The sequence below is a fragment of the Cyprinodon variegatus genome, unplaced genomic scaffold, assembly GCF_000732505.1.
Source record: "Cyprinodon variegatus isolate N-32 unplaced genomic scaffold, C_variegatus-1.0 Scaffold42, whole genome shotgun sequence".
In the NCBI taxonomy this organism is placed as follows: Eukaryota; Metazoa; Chordata; class Actinopteri; order Cyprinodontiformes; family Cyprinodontidae; genus Cyprinodon; species Cyprinodon variegatus.
Genome location: NW_015150495.1, coordinates 1,601,216 through 1,611,765, shown reverse-complemented (window position 1 = coordinate 1,611,765; position 10,550 = coordinate 1,601,216).

Genomic DNA, 10,550 nt, shown 5'->3' with positions numbered 1-10,550 from the left:
TTGAACCCCCAGCAGAGCCCCCTCATGCCAGCCCAGCATACTGTAGGTTGATTCGCAGCCCATCAGGCTTGGCAGCTGCTGCCGATTAAAAGTTTTACAGGAGCTGTGTGACCTCCGAGGTACACCGCAGGAAGGAGAAACGCTTCATGAATATTAGAAAAATACATGCCCATACTTCACTGTGAAGGGAAAAAAAATGCATATTATTTTAACTTATATTCTGTCAGCTCATGCTTGATTTGTCATAAAATAAGAGCTAAGTTTCATTTTTGTCTTTTTTGTTTGTAAGTAAATCAAACAAGTTATTCAGAATCAGCATTTTTTTTTTCACTCAAAGAAGGGAAACACTACTGGATTTTTAAAGTGCTCCCCCCAGCAGGAGATAAATTTACCTTTTTAATAAGAAGCACCTGCAGTTCTTGTTGTTTGTTTAAAATTGGTCATCACCCTTACCTGTGTACATAAATACCACCCATTTTGTGTGTGTGTGTGTGTGTGTCACAGCCTATAAACCTTAAATATCCATTCTACCTATATATATGTATTTTTTTTTCTTTATATATATATACTGTATATATATATACTGTATATATATATATATATATATATATATATATATATATATATATATATATATATATATATACTGNAAATGTTTGTATAGTTAAATAAAACCAGAGACACAGAAAAAAAATATATATATATATACATATATACAGTATATATATATATATATATATATATATATATATACTGTATATATGTATATATATATATATATATATATATACTGTATATATGTATATATATATATATTTTTTTTCTGTGTCTCTGGTTTTATTTAACTATACAAACATTTGTCATTTTATTTTCCCCTTTGAACCTTCTTTCCACCAGATGTCAGTATAGTTCCACCCTATGTTTCTTCTCTTGCAGCTGTCTGACGTGCTGCTCAAAAGAAAATATTTGAAAAACTTTGGAATATGAAAAAAATCTGTCTATCTAGTAAGCACAGTTAAAAAAAAATCTCTTTAATAAATAAATAAATTTCCATTATCTCTGAATATACTACAGCAGCCTAATTCCCAATATGTTGCAGACATTTTTTTCCCCATACTAATTTCTGACCAGCTGTTTGCAGAATCATGTTGCTTACTTATCTAATTAACCAGCAGATTTCTCTAACTAATCACAAGGGAAAATATTTTTTTTCCCTGTCAGGAGATATAATTGCATTTAAAGGTTAGCTTTTATTGCAGCCGTGCAACCTGGCTAATGAAGGCCATGTTGGGAGGAAGGAAAGAAGTCAAACACAGATGGTTGCATGAAATCAAATCTTATATAGATGTGTCTGAGCTTTCATGAGTCATCTCTGCTTATGTGTGCAAAAATAAACGTACAAAGATCCCCATTGACTAATTAGGGTGCGCTGTGGCACGTAAATCCTCACTCTGATCTCTATTATTGCAGAGGATCAATAATTAATGAGGGTCATATGAAAAGTCCATCACTCCCTGGGGGCTGCTCTCAGCATCAGAGGGGTTTCTATGACATATGAAGGTTTAAATTCAGCTTATGATTGTGGGATGCAGAGAGTTCTTACCAAAATGTTTTAGATCTCTGAGAAACAGAAGCTGTTTATTGTTGAACTGTTAATTGTTTGCAGCTGAGCAGTTGTTGCTCCTGATTTCCCAGCTGGTCCTAAAACTCACTAAACTTCACAGTTCGTTTATAACTTAATGATCAATTTGCAGAGTAGCAATGCGGATGGATTATGGCTTCAGAGGAGGAAAGGAGTTAGCTGTACTTTTCAAGCCTTTAATGTTTCAGCTCAACTTCTTGTACTTATTCTGGTATCTATTGCAGCCTGGGGGCTGCGTGTTGCAATATCTCAACTGAGATTATCAGCTGCTTTTACACAGTGAGGTTCAACGGCTGTTAGACCCAATTGTTTTGAAATGTAACATAAAGGGGATTTCATATATCGTTAAGTAAAGATTTAAGACACAATAGCTTTGTAAACGCCTCCCTGCCTTTGTTACAATTCCATGTTCAAAACATAAGTGGGTGGTCCTAATGTGTCTCAGAATAATCAATAAGCAAAAAGATTGTTTCCTAACTTTGTTCTTATTTTTTTGTTAAGTAAAGCAAAATAACCGCCACAACATTAGTGTGCTTAAATCATTCATAAATCTAGTAACACCTGCTGAGAGAAATTGTCAGGAAGATGGATTTGATGCTAATTTATCAAACCTTCATGTCACAGATAAATAAACTGCTTCAAATAAAGCACATGTACCAGCTATACCTTAGATAGATGGACAGATATGATAAAATGATTCATATTAACTCCCTTTGAGTCATTTTGCATTAGTATCTAATTAAACCCTCAAAGCACAGACAAATATAATGAATGAGCTATGTCTAGTGCATCTTATCACAAAGCAACTTTGCTGTTCTGTCATGATCATGGTGCTGATGGCCTGCTTAATTGCTCATTTCATTCACCCGATCTGATCCTCCTGCTTCTATGTAAACTCCTTGTTCCAAGCCATCAGTGCCAGATTATTCTCCAGCCTTGTGTGAGAGTTCTCTAGTGTACCCAGTTGTGTTTCTGATTACCTGATCCTGATTAGTTTCTGCCTCTGGACTCCAGAGTTTTGCCTGCCCATGTCTGATCTGTTTGCCTGACCTGTCTTCTGACTCCTGTTGGATTCTTCTGTGGACTGAACCTGGATCTGCCTCTTGACTTAGCCCTTTGGATTACCCTGCATTCCTTCATGTGGTTGGATCTATCCTCCTGCCAGTTCTGCAGCCTTACTGTCTTCAGCGTCTGGAACTCTCTTACAGCGTCTGTTGCGTCTTGTCTGCCAACCAGCTGGAATCATCCTTGTTCTCTGGGCACGGACTGAACTGTCAAACCAGGTTAGTGACTCACGCCTTCATAATCATCCTATGTCAGGTTATCTTGCTCAACAACTTGTGTTTTCTCTCCTATACACAATCCTGCTTTAAACGCTCAAACAGCTGATACCCCAGATCCACAGCCCGTCATTTAAATAAACACTTTTTAAGTTATTCCATTGTCTGCCTTGCCTGAATTCTTGGTCCCTCTGATCTGAGACTTTACAGTATGTCAGAAAAGTGGGTCTGATTCTTGTTGGGAGGAGCTACCCTCTCCTTTCTTTGCCTGTATCAAATTCAATGGCGGTTGAAATCGAAAAAGTGTTAGTGATCATAGCACTCTGCATCAACAGTGCTGTGTCTGTCTCCCTGCCAGCTCCCAGATCAGCTTCTCTGATTGGTTGTTGTGGCGTGTTGAGCAGAATAAATAAATTTTTTCCAACTTCAGCATCTGCTGCTTGTGAAGCGGGTCACTTGCCTCAGATGCTCAGAAGCTCATGAGGCGCTACTTCGGCTGCTCAGATGTATCAAGATGCATTTCTCTAGCCTTGTGAGACCATCCTGATCTCGCGAGCTTTCAAGATTTCACTCGCTAATCAGTCTGGAGACTCTCCGTTGAAGAAAATTTGGAGCCGTTCACCAAACAAACGTCTAATCAGTGTTGGCTTTAAAGCGGGTTGAGGTGTGACGCAACGAGAAGCGCAACAGTTCAGTCTAAAGAAGATGGCGGCTTCAGCCGATGAAACTAGCGTTAGCGTGGCTATCGAGCAAGTTTTATCGGAATTACAGTGTATTTCTTCACTGAAAGAAGAGCAAAACACTGCTCTGGAGGCTTTTCTCAGAGGAAAATATGTTTTTGCTCTTCTACCAACTGGTTTCGGCAAGAGTTTGATCTATCAATTGGCTCCTCTTCGTCGTCGTTCTGTTACGTCATATGCTTCGTTGATCTGATTGGTTTATTTGGCGGAGTCAGGTTAGCGTTTCTCCTACTGCTCGAAATGTGCTGCAGGACCTTTAGTTGGGCACTGATGCTCTTCAACCATAGACTTTGCATGTAACCCAGCTGCTTCTGCTGCTTCATTCCTGTGCATTGCGAACGTAACATAAGTTGAGCTGGATGCCGGTTGCCTCTTAGTATCCACAAAAGCCATCTTGAATATACAGTAACGCTACATTTGTTTTCTAGGTCGGACACATTTAACATGGATGCGTTTGATGTTACATCTGCTGAACAGTGCAGGATCTTCTGACCCGAAGAAAATAAAGGAAAATAGGCTACAGACTTATAGATGTATTGTTGCTGAACTACTGAGGTGTTGGTCTGTTCATCTAATGATGTTTTAGTCATAAAGGGTCAAGGCTATTTTAAATATATTTTCCAATAAAAACATACATATTTTCACTTTACAGTTATACTTCATGAATATATAAAAAAATGCAACAACACAAAAAATAGTAAAGAGACATACTACACTGCTCTCCTTACATTTTTTGTAAAAAGTGTTCACTTTTATAATTCAAATTCACATACACATATTTAAGAAGACCTGCAGAGATCATATATGATGAATCTTGTTGGACCACCTGGACCAAAAATACCTGACCCAAATTTTCTATCCAAGTCAACGCAGTGGTTGTGTAGTCAGCACTTTTTGTCTCCACCAGATTCTGATGGAGTAAAGTTCTACTCAGTCTGCATGAACTCTGCTGTTTTACTCTACAGCTGGCTAATAACATGCGGCATCAGCACATACTAAACCATCCCCGGGGAACCATCAGATCAATGAGGCAAACCAGTCAATCAGATGTTGATTGAAAGAAAATTGCTGAATCAGTTGGTGGCTTTCTGCTGTTCTAGAAGTTTACCCACTAACTTCAACACTTTTGAGCAAACAGAAGATTCTAGTGTTTTTTCTTTCCTGAAACTAGGTACTCACTAGGTAAACACTGTGTAAAGAGACATCACCTTTTTTTCTCATCATCTGACATATCTGTTTTAAAGCATTAAGGTTGACAAAATAATTTCTATTTACTAAATCCCACTTTAATGCACAGTCTTAATTTGAGGATTTAGTTTTATCTTCCTCATATCTATAAGAATATGCACACAAAAGGTACTATACCTTTAAAAAAAGTGGGGAAAACAAGGATAATGAAATCCAGGCTTTTAAGGCTTCTGTACGTTGACGACACCTTAAATATTAAAAACTCAACTTAGATCTCACATTGGAGAAATTTACCTCTACATTTAACCCATCCCCTTGGGGGGGCAGTGGCCTGCCATCGTAGGGCGTCCGGAGAGCATTGTGGGGTTAAGGGTCCTCCTCAGGGACCCAGAGTGGCAGTCTGTGGAAGTGGGACTTGAAATCAGAACCGCAGGATTCCAAGCTCTATGCCCTAACCTCTAGGCTGCCGCTCCCCTGCTTCCAGATGCGACATCATTGAAAATGTAAAACAAACATGCAGTATACCAGGAAAAGAACTGTGGACATCCCAAATGTCATTTGGTCCAAATAGCAGAAGGTGCAACATTCATCTGTTCAAAGAGTGAAAGAAGAAATCTTCTGAAACCCATAGATAAATATGCTTTGTCCAAAATGTTTGTTCAAAATAACATCAACATCAGAAGATTTTAAGAAATTTCTAGGTGTGGCAGGTAAGAGAGAGGGCTGAAAGTGGAAACTTGGCTGAAAGGACACTTATTATGGATAAAACCAAAAATTAGCTTGCATAACACTAATTTTAAGATTTTCATTTTTGGGGGACATGTTCTGTGGTTAAATTTAAAAAAAAAAAAATAAGTTAAATTTAAAGAAGACTGGAAGGAGATCAAAAACCTGTGAGCGAAACGTAATAAAGTTTAAAAGGAAATTCTACCAAGTACCGAACAAAGGAACATTTTCTTTACAAATTAAAATAATTCCTTAAAAGTCTTTCTCATTGTTCTGGGTTGTAGCTACTAAGCATATTTGTCATTATAAATGAGCTAAAACAGGTCAAGTTTAGTGTGATGTAATGCCAGACAGTGTAAAAAAATAAATAAAAAGGAGGTATATGATTTCAACTCTACAGTTAATGTTAATATCTTTTAATCATAAACAAAAATTGAATAGAACAGAAAATCCCTCCACAATGGGGAAATTCTAGTAAGATAACTATGTTATCATTTGTCATCTCTTAGTAAATCTCAGTGAGTCTCAAACAACTTGAATATTGTCCTTTAGAATAAACTTTGAACACAAGTATTTTTTTTTCTTAACTTGACCTTCATTAACATAAGCCAAATAAGGGCCTTGTTGTACCGTTTTTTTTTTCTTCAGCTATCAAGGCCATGGCTCTAAGATTTCCTGAAAACTTTGGAAACCTTCGGGTTAGCAGAGATGTTTTCTTCAAATAAAATAAACCTGATCTCCTTTATAAAATTACTTTCATCCCTTTTGCTCTCTATGCAATTTTAGTGAAACATCAAATAAAAGTAGTTGGTAATACTTTTTACTTTGAATCTGTAAATTCTTCACCTAAATCGCCCTTATACAGAACTAAGTTTATATCAAGTTATGGATATAACCATGCATTATTGGGGGTTCAAATGAAATGTCATGAGTTTTCATTTGTGCTCGCTCTACCTTCAGTTCCTTCAGAGTTTGAAGTTGGTACGCCTGATGTAGCTGAAGGCAGGTTTGAGAGGAAATTACACGGTTATGCAGCCTTTTATTAAGCATATTACAGTAATTCATCTCTGTCAGCAACTATAGCCTGGAAGACATCTGAGCCAAGTTTTATGAAAACTTCCTAATTTAGTCAGTTTTCTTAAGGGCCAACTCTAATAGCCCACTTATTTTAGAGTTTAACTACATTTAACATGAAAATTATGAGCCTTTTGAAATGTATTTAAACATCTTTATTTAACATGGTCTGGATTTATTCTTTGGTTCAGTGAACCAGTTACATCTCATAGTAATATAGAATCCAAGCTTTTCTCTTTAACCTCCTTTCTGTCTAGAAATATTTAGGTCCTCAACCACCTATTTCGTGCATACAGTTGTGGAACAAATGGGAGACCCTATTAAAATTGTAGATATTAACGAAGAAATGTTCTGTCACTAAAATGGAAATGAAAGGGTTTTATAACTCATATTACACCCTTTCTGTTTAATCTATCAATCAAAGTGTATCAACAACGAAGGAACTGATAGTATAGCCCACCTCCAAGCCCCAAAGAGATACTGCTTTCGACAAAAATCTGCAAAGTCTAGGTGAACTTCCCCAAAATCAAGACCATCCTTTGACGGAGTACTAGACTTGCAAAATTGGGTATTCCACCCAGTGTTTCATGCCCAATTGTATAATTTTGGATTTTATTTTCCACCAGTGCCAATCTGTCATTTGCAACCATGCTTTTTGTGATGTCTTATTCAGGATATTCCTGTTAAATAGCTGTGTAAATTTGATCCAATCCAAGCCCTAATCCATGTTGTTCGGACATTCAGGAAGTTTCATAAGTAGTCCCTGCTAACTTTAGCTTGTCCTAATTGCTAGGCATCATAAAACCTGATTTTTTTTTTTTCTTGAAATATTTGACAAATCTTTTTTACATGACGATGTTGGTCCCATTTTTGACTTATGGTTGACAAATGTTTGAGAGTTTTCCTTCAAGTTATAAATAGTTTTTACCAGAGCTGCACCTCATGGCAAGTACAAAACCATTACATTTTGGTGACGCTCATGATCATAATCTGGATAAAGTAACTTTTGAAAGGATTCTTTAACATGTTCAAATAGGGATATATGTTGGAACTAGCTATTCTCTCCTAAACAAGAGGGTGGCAGCAGTAACTAATGACAGCTTCAGCATTGGATTAAAGCGGTCACGAAGTGTTATACTGAAGACAAAAAGAATAAGAAAACACAAGACAGGGAGCCATGCCTCACTCAATAAAAGAAAGAAAGAAATAAAGCAGTGTTCAGAGTGAATGAAGAAGGTAAGAGCAGAACAGTCACCAGTGGCTGCATACACAGACTGTGCCATATATGAAGTTATGAACGGATTTTAAAAAAATTGCTAGAGGTGCGCCTCATGCCAAGGAACAATTCATTAAAATTTGTAAATGATCCAGATCAAGGGTTTTAGTGATAGATTTTACTCACCGAATGGGGCGAAATCTACTGCTTGCTGGGGGTCTGTGCTCTCTGAGCGCTCTTGTTTTGAATATGGATTGATTTCAGATTCTTTAAAGGCTTCCACTGACACACAGTAGAATTGATGGTGGATTCTTTGATGATGAGCTGCTAAGGTCCTGCTAGGCCAAACCATCCTCATACAATGGTACTTCCACCTCCAAGCTTTACTTTACAAGCAGACCATTCTATCTGCCCACACACTGTAGTTCAGTGTGGTTAGCATCACTGCTGTTTATGTGCCTCCCAGCGCTAATACAAAGGAGGCCATGAAGACTATGTACCAGGCTATCTCTGAGCTCCAATCTGCACACATAGAGGGTGTTTTCATCATTGCTGGGGAATTTATCCAGGCTAACTTAAAGACTATTCTCCCTAATTTCTACCAACATGTGGACATTGCAACTCAGGGTGAAAACATTTTAGACCTGGTTTACTCTAACACCAAAAATGCATTCAGAGCAGCCCCCCGTCCCCACCTCGGGTCATCAGATCATCCCTCAGTCATGTTTATTCCTGCATATAGGCCCAGCTGATCAGGGCTAAACAGTTAAAGAGATCTGAGTGTGGTCTGAGGGCACCATGGAGAACTCCAAGACTGTTTTGAATGCTCTGACTGGAACATCTGCAAGGCTGCAGCAACATATGACAACTTATCAACTATTGATGAGTATGCCATGATTGTGTCAGCCTACATTAACAAATGCATTGAGGACATCAGCATCAAAAAGAACATCACCACCCGGGCCAACCAACAACCCTGGGTGGATTGAGAGGTCCGGAAATCGCTAAAAGCACGGAACTCAGCTTTCAAGTCACCAGATAGATGCAGAAAACATTTGCTTCCTAAATAAAGTGAACAACTTCTTTGGAAGGTTTGAGGCACTAAACAGCATTCCAGCAGTGAAAGCCGTTCTACACCAGGGAGAGGAGACACTAAACCTGGACGTAGCTGAATTGAGGAGAGTCAACCCAAGGAAGGCCCTAGTGCCTGATAACATATCTGGGCGGGTGTACAAGGAGTGTGCAGATCAGCTGGCTGTTGTCTTCAGACATTTTTAACTCCTCGTCGGACCAATCCGTAGTGCAAGTATGCTTCAAGTCTGCCACCCTTATTCCGGTCCCAAAGAAGCCTCAGGTCACCTCTTTAAATGATTACCAGCCTGTCACACTGACTACAATCATGATGAAGTGCTTTGAAAGGCTGGTTAAAGAACACATCGTCTCCAGTCTGCCTCCAGCATTCGACCCGTTCCAGTTCACCTACTGAAGGAACCACTCTGCTGAAGACACCATCTCTGCTGCTCTCCATCTGAGCCTGGCACACCTGGAGGAGAAAAACACCCACGTGCGGATGCTATTCCTGGACTTCAGTTCAGCTTTCAACACCATCATCCCACAGCATCTGATGGGCAAACTGGAACAGCTGGGCTTTAAAACACCCCTCTGCAACTGGCTGCTAGACTTTCTTACCAGCAAACCTGATCACACATGACTGCATCGCCAGGTTCACCACCAGTGACATTGTCAAGTTTGCAGACGACTCAATGATGGTGGGCCTCATCAGAGGCGACAACAACCTGGACTACAGGAGGAGGTGGAGCAGCTGGTGGACTGGTGCAAAGATATCAGCCTGATCTTGAACTTGGAAAAGATGAAGGAGGTCATCTTGGACTTCACGAGGAACCGGCCCAACCACGCTCCACTGGTCATCAACAACTCAGCTGTAGAGGTGGTCAACAGCATCAAATTACTGGGAGTGCACCCCACAGACACCCTTAACTGGAATGCAAACACCACCTAACTGATCAAAAGGGCACAAAAGCACATGCATTTCTTGCGGAGGATGAGGAGAGCTCACCTGCCCCCACCCATCCTTACCACCTTCTACAGAAGCACCATAGAGAGTGTTCTGACCAGCTGTGTCACTTTCTAGTGTGGAGGCTGCAGCACCTCAGAAGAAGAGAACAGTGGTAAGAACAGCAGGGAAGATCATCGGGGCTCCTCTTCCCTCCATTAGAGACATTTCATCCGAGCCCTGTGTGTCCCGAGCCCGTAATATCATAAATGACCCCCACACCCCCACCATGGACTGTTCTCCCTGCTGCCCTCTGGTAAGAGACTTCAAAGCATTCAATGCAGGTCCAGCAGATTCCAGAACAGTTTTTTACCCACTGCCATTAGACTGCTGAATGTTATGTAAAATGGGTTTTGAAAAAAACAAAACAAACAAAAAAAAACCCTGAATGTTAGAACTGTAACTATACAGTCATATGTTTACATTACTGTTTTTTATCACTGCTGCTTACCTTATCAAGGCTGCACTTTAAAAAAATGAAACAGTCTAGAGAGCTGATCTTAAAGAAATGTATTTTTGTTTACATTTGTGTATACAAAACGACAAAATAAAATCTGCCTAAGTCTACTTCTACTTAATGTTCTTTGCCTCATATTCTTTATTTGTCAGG